The following is a 7784-nucleotide window of genomic DNA, read 5'->3' as shown; positions in this document are numbered from 1 at the left end:
CTAAATAGCAGAGATGATAAAGAAATTAATGGCTGACCAGTAGGCCCAAGCAGCAGCGATGAGAAATTTGGAGCGACAAATGGGCCAACTTGCCAGTGCCCAAAATAATCAACCAACTGGGGCTCTTCCTAGTGGTACTGGGCCTAATCCTAAAGCTCAAGTCAATGTGGTTACCTTAAGAAATGGAAGAGTATTAGAAGAAGTTCCAAAGAAAAAGAAATATACGGCTAGTCCTGAAGGATAATTGGTTGAGGAGAATGGGAAAGAGAGCAAAGGAGCAGAGCCAGTAATTGTGACAAGGCCACCACCTCCATTTTCACAAAGAGTGCAGAAGAAAAAAGATGATGCTAAGTACAAGAAATTCTTAAATATTTTGAGCCAAGTGCATGTGAATTTTCCTTTAGTTGAAATTTTGCAGGAAGTGCCTAATTATGCAAGGTATCTCAGATATATTGTGGGAACAAGTAAAGACATAGAGAGTTTGAAACAATTGCACCTACTGAAGAGTGTAGTCTAGAGTTCAGAGTAAACCTCCTCCTAAGTTGACGGATCCTGGGAGTGTCACAATTCCTCTGTCTCTTGGAAAGCAAGAAGTTGGCAAGGCGTTGTGTGATTTAATTTAGGGGCTAGTATAAATTTTATGCCATCCTGTTTGTTCAAGCAACTCGGATTGGGGTACTTAGACCTACTACAGTCACTTTACAGTTAGCGGATAGGTCACTAGTTATGCCAGAAGGAATTATTGAAGATGTGTTACTTCGAGTGGGAAAGTTTATTCTTCATGCTGATTTTATTGATCGTAGATTTGGCTAGCTTAGATTAGTAGAGATGTACAATACGGGCAAACTTATGGTACGACCACGGGATGCACATGAATTCTTTGTGAGAGTGAGCGATTTTCTTGTTCAAATTGTGTGATATCCTTAAATTAAATTCAAAAGCATACTTAAATGTGTGGACTATTCTATATTCACATTTTTGTTTGTTGGTGAGGGAACATGATCTCATGAAGGATTGGTAATGTTGTAAACGTCTCTTGTTGGGTGAGTGCGCGAGTTGAGAGTGCTTAGTGGTAACAAGTTGGCTTTTGAGGTAGGGTAGTTACGAATAGATTGTTTGAATTGATTGAATTGAAATGGATATATTTGGGCATGTTTAAAATGGGAAGAGTGTGAATTTATTATGTTCATGCTTGATTGCCGGTATCGATCATAGTCAAGGGTAGAGTGTATGGTTAAAAATTGAAGTGTTCCTCCCTAGTTGAGATTTATACGTATTTGGGTTATAGTTGATAGTCCCATTGCTCAAGGACAAGCAAGAGTCTAAGTGTGGGGTATTTATATTTAGCTTAAAGTGTGTGTGTGTGTGTGTGTGTGTGTGTGTGTGTGTGTGTATATATATCGCCTCATATTTTATTCGTGTTCCATGGATTTCGAGGAAAAAGGTCTCTTAGGGGTACCACAAATAATGGACTTACTAGTTCTTTTTCTATCTATGAAGTAGAACTAATGTCCTACCTAATTCAATGCTAGATAGCTAAGTTAGTATCCTAGCGGAGCTCTTGAAGAGGGTAACATCCTAATGTTAATTCGTGGTATTTTTATATGTAGGAATCATCCAGAGGTAATAGGGGGCAAAAGGTGCGAGATTAAAGTCAAAACGGAGAAAAAAAAAGGAAAATGTGATTTCCAGTGCCACAGGCAGTGGCCCACGCCACCTGTGGCGCTGCATACAAAATGTCCAATTTTCCAGCGCCAAAGCCATCGCCCCACACTGCCCTGAACGCTGGTGATGGGAATTTCTCCAACTTCGTCAGGGACAAGATTATTTCTGCCCTAGACTGTCACGGTGCGGATTTCCCACCGTTGGGATTGTGATGGCGCCTAACTCTTAGAATGATAGGCAAGCCAACAGATAAAATTCTAACATATTAATCATTAACCAAAACAGTAATTAACATTAATTTAAACTAAACATGTGTAAAGTGTGGAAATTTTATAATAGTTCAAAACACTAATACACGATTACCTAAAATATTGGTGTCACAATGCACGAACTTCTACGAATTTTCTACAAATACTGGATTAAAAGAAATACATCTGTTCTCGAAATGAAAAGAGACATGAAATCTAATATAGAGGGAAAGGGTCTCTAGGGTCTGCGAATGCCGCCAGATCTACCTAGGATTTCATGTGGCTGAAGGCAACAACCCAAACTTTGATCAGTGTGGTCCACTACTGGGATATGCACAGAAAGTGCAGAGTGCAGTATCAATACAACTGACCCCGTGTACTTGTAAGTGCCGAGCCTAACCTCGGCGAAGTAGTGACGAGACTAGGACACGACAAATAACATAAACTTGCGCAGTTATGTCATATACGAGAAAATAATAATAACGAAAATTTAACAGATAATAACGGGAAGGGGGAACACATGCTGAGGAGACTATGAGTATTCTGAAAATAGTACAGGACAGGAACACAGTAAATGTCATGCTTTGAACCAACAAAAGTAATAACACAGCAATCACGTACACGGCATCACCCTTCGTGCTTTTACTCTCGTCCTTACCATAAGAAACAACAAAAAAAACATGGCATCACCCTTCGTGCATTAACTCTCTCATAATTATGGCACGGCATCACCCTTCGTGCATTATCAATATCAGAATACAACACGGTGTCACCCTTCGTGCATTAACACTCACAGAATATGGTACGGCATCACCCTTCGTGCTTTATCCCTCACTCACAAAATATTGCACGGTATCACCCTTCGTGCTTTACACTCTTCCTCACCCAAACAACAGAAACAATAACAATTCAATAAGGGAATCATCAATAAGCAACCTCGTTTCATCATTTAACTTCATAATATGAATCTCAACTTGAGTCAATACTCAACAATTATCCAATACCAAGAAAACATTATAAGACTTGTTTAACATGAAGAATAACTAGTTTAAGCATGAGCAGTACGTATAATGAAACACCATAGACACAAGTATAAGATTCATTTGCATGCTATGACCCGACAACAACGTATAGGTACTCATCACCTCACCTATATGTCGTACTCAACAACTAAACAAGTAGCAAATAAGGCAACAATACCTAATCCCTCAAGTTAAGGTTAGCCAGAACACTTACCTCGATTCCACAGCAAAAATCAAGCCTTAATTACCACTTTACCTCTCGACTCCACCTCCAATCAACTCGTATCTAGACAATATTTAATAATATCGATTATTGCTAAGAAAAATCAATTCCAATGCATAATTATAAGTTTCTAATATTTTTCCCAAAAAGTCAAAAACCGACCCCAAGCCCGCTTGGTCAAAACTCAAAGTTCGGACCAAAACCCGATTACTCATTCACCCCCGAGCCCGAATACACAATTGGTTTTCGAATCCAACCTCAAATTGAGGTCTAAATCCCTAAATTTTGAAATTCCTAAGCTCTACCCAAAATCACCCAATTCCACAATGAAAAACCCTAGATTCTAAGATGAAATTTTGTAAAAAGATGAAATAGATTGAAAGAAATAAGTTAAGAATCATTTACCTATGATTTGGGGTAGAAAGTTTCTTTGGAAAATCGCCTCTTAAAATTTAGGGTTTGAAATTTTGAGAAATGAATCAAAAATCCCGTTCAAAATCATTTTTGAACAGTTGCAGATATCGCATTTGCGATCAGGGGTTCGTAAATGTGAACCCCGCAAATGCAAACATTTCATCGCAAATGCGAACACTAGTTTGCAAATGCGACCTATTCTTATCACAAATGCAATGCTGAACTTCGCAATTGCAAAGGTCCCCTCCCAGTCCCACTGATCTCAAATGCTAAGCTTCTTCGCAAATGCAATGATCGCATTTGCGAGCCAGACTTTGCAAATGCGAAGCCTGCAGACCTGAAACATACCAGCAATTTTCTTAAGTTTCAAAATACTTCGTAGCCTATTCAAAACTCACCCGAGTCCTCAGGGCTCCAAACCAAACAAATACACAAGTCTTAAAACATCATACGAACTTGCTCGCACGATCAAATCGCCAAAGTAACACTTAGAACTACGAATTTAGCACCAAATTGCATGAATTTCCAAGAAAGTTTCAAAACATCTAACTTTTCAACCAAAGGTCTGAATCTATCAAATAAACTCTGTTTCTCCCCAAATTTCACAAACATGACTTAAATACCATATTAAACCTGTACCGAGCTCTAAAACCAAAATACGGGCCCGATACCAAGAAGTTCAAACATTATTCAATTTCTAAAAATCATTATATTTTTAGTTTAACAGTTTTCTTCTAAAATTCATTTCTCGAGCTAGGGACCTCGGAATTCAATTCCAGGCATACTCCCAAGTCCCATATTTTATTACGGATCCTCCGGGACCGTCAAAATACGGCTCCGGGTCTGTTTACTCAAAATATTGACCGAAGTCAATTTAAATCAATTTTAAAGGCAACACTTAGTATTTTCCCAAATTTTCACATAAAGGCTTTTCGGAAATGCGCTCGGACTATGCACGCGACTCGAGGAGAAAGAAAATAAGGTTTTGAAGGCCTTGGGACCCCAAATTGGGTTTTAAAACACGAGATGACATTTTGGGTCATCATATTCTCCACCTCTAAAATAACTGTTAATCCGCGAACCGACATAGAAAAGTACCTGGGCTAGTGAAGAGATGGGGATAGGTGCTCCGCATATCGGACTCGGACTCCCAGGTAGCTGCCTCAATAGGCTGACCTCTCCACTGCACACGAACCGAAGGATAACTCTCTCAACTGACAAACCTGCCTGTCTAAAATGGCTACCGGCTCCTCCTCGTAGCACAAATCCTTGTCCAGCTGGACAGTGCTAAAATCTAATACGTGGGATGGATCGACGTGATACTTCCGAAGCATGGACACATAAAATAGTGGATGTACCATTGATAAGCCTGGTGGCAGTGCAAGTCTATAAGCCACCTCTCTTACTCTATCAAGGATCTCAAAAGGCCTGATGAACCTAGGGATAAACTTTCCCTTCTTCACAAATCTCATCACGCCCTTCATATGCAACACCTGAAGCAACACTCTCTCTCCGACCATGAATGCCATATCATGAACCATATGATCGGCATAACTCTTCTGCCTGGACTGAGCTGTACGGAGTCTATCCTGAAAAATCTTAACCTTATCCAAGGCATCCTGTACTAAATTTGTACCCAATAACCGAGCCTCTCCTGTATCAAACCATCTAACAGGTGATTGACACCGTCTACCATATAATGCCTCATAGGGAGCCATCTGGATGCTCGACTGATAACTGTTGTTGCATGCAAACTTCGCTAATGGCAAGAACTTATCCCAAGAACCTCCAAATTCAATAACACAAGCGCGAAGCATATCTTCCAAAATCCAAATAGTATGCTCGGACTATCCATCTGTCCGATGATGAAATGTTGTGCTCAACTCGACCCGCATACCCAACTAACGTTGTGCTGCCCTCCAGAAATGCGAGGTAAACTGCGTACCTTGGTCAGAAATGATAGACATGGAGATGAACGATCTCACCGATATAAATCTCTGGCAATCACTCAGAAGAATAGGAAACTACCACAGGAATGAAATGCACTAACTTAGTCAACCTATCCATAATAACTCATACTGCATCGCACTTTCTCTGAGTCCGTGGGAATCCAACAACGAAATCCATAGTGATACGCTCTTCCACTCAGGAATCTCAATCTCCTGAAGCAAACCACTAGGTCTCTGACGCTCGTACGTTACTTGCTGACTATTCAAACACTGAGCTACATATGCAACAATATCCTTATTCATCCTCTTCCACCAATAATGCTGCCGCAAGTCCTGATACATCTTGGCGGTGCCCGGATGAATAGAATACTAGGAACTGTGGGCCTCCTCTAGAATCAACTCACGAAGTTCATCCACATTGGGCGCATAAGTACGATCCTTCATCCTCAAAACTCCATCATCTCCAACTGTAACCTTCTTGGCATCTCCATGCCACACTGTGTCCCTAAGGACTAGAAAATGAGGTTCATCATACTGCCGATCTCTAGCACGCTTAAATAATAAAGACCGAGTGACTATACAAGCTAGAACACGGCTGGGCTCCAAAACATCCAACCTCATGAACTGATTGGCCAAAGTCTGAATATCCAAAGCAAGCAGTCTCTCACCGACTAGAATATACGCAAGGCTACCCATACTAGCCAACTTCCTACTAAAAGCATTGGCCACTACATTGGCCTTCCCCGGATGATACGAGATGGTGATCATAGTCTTTCAATAACTCCAACCACCTTCGCTGCCTCAAATTAAGCTCCTTTTGCTTGAAAAAATACTGCAAACTCTTGTGATCCGTGAACACCTGACACGACACGCCATATAAATAATGCCTTCAAATCTTCAGTGCGTGAACAATCGCTGCAAGCTCCAAGTCATGAACTGGATAATTCTTCTTATGAGTCTTCAACTGTCATGAAGCATATACAATATCTTGCATTCTGCAACAACATCGCACCAAGTCCAATACGAGATTCGTCACAATAAACTGTGTAGGGCCCTGAACCTGTGTGCAATACCAACACCAGTGCCGTAGTCAAGGCTATCTTGAGCTTCTGAAAGGTCTCCCCACACTCATATGACAATTTGAACGGGGCACCCTTCTGGGTCAACCTGGTCATCGGGGTTGCTATAGATGAAAACCCCTCCACAAACCGACGATAATAACCCACCAAGCCTAAGCAACTCCGGATCTCTGCAGCTGACGTAGGACTAGGCCAGTCCTTGACTACCTCAATCTTCTTAAAATCCATCTAAATACACTTTATTGATACAACGTGGCCCAAGAAAGCAACTGAACTCACCCAAAACTCATATTTCGAAAACTTAGCATATAACTGGCTATCTCTCAGTGTCTAAAGAACGACTCGAAGATGTTGTTCATGCTCCTCTTGGCTATGGGAGTAGATCAAGATATCATCAATGAAAACAATCACGAAAGAATCCAAGTAAGGCTTGAACACTCGGTTCATCAAATCCGTGAATGTTGCTAGGGCATTTGTCAACCCAAATGACATTACTAGGAACTCATAATGCTCGTACTAAGTCCGAAAAGCTTTCTTAGGGACATTAGATGCCCTAATCCTCAACTGATGGTAGCCAGAATGTCAAATCAATCTTTGAAAAAACCTTTGCACCCTGAAGCTGATCAAATAAATCATCAATCCTCGGCAATGGATACTTGTTCTTGACGGTGACTTTGTTCAACTGCCGATAATCTATGCACATCTGCATCGATCCATCCTTTTTCTTTACAAACAACATTGGTGCACCCCCAAGGCGAGACACTAGGCCTAATGAAGCCCTTATCAAGCAAATATTGCAATTGCTCCTTCAATTCTTCAACTCTGGCGGGGCCATACGGTATGGCGGAATAGAAATGGGCCGAGTGTTTGGAGCTAAATCAATGCAAAAGTCAATATCCATGTCGGGTGGCATCCCCGGCAAGTCTGCAGGAAATACCTCTGGAAACTTACGAACAACTGGTACGGAATCCATGGAAGGAACCTCTGCAATGGAATCGCGAACATAAGCCAAATAAGCAAAACACCCCTTCTTGACCATACGCCGAGCCTTCATACAAGAAATGACCCTACTGGTAGAATTACTAGGAGTCCCTCTCTACTCCAATCGAGGAAACCCCGACAAGTCTAAGGTTACGGTCTTAGCATGACAGTCCAGAATAGCATGATAAGGTGACAACCAATCC

The sequence above is a fragment of the Nicotiana sylvestris genome, chromosome 4, assembly GCF_000393655.2.
Source record: "Nicotiana sylvestris chromosome 4, ASM39365v2, whole genome shotgun sequence".
NCBI classification, from domain to species: domain Eukaryota; kingdom Viridiplantae; phylum Streptophyta; class Magnoliopsida; order Solanales; family Solanaceae; genus Nicotiana; species Nicotiana sylvestris.
Note: the sequence above shows the minus strand (reverse complement) of the source record.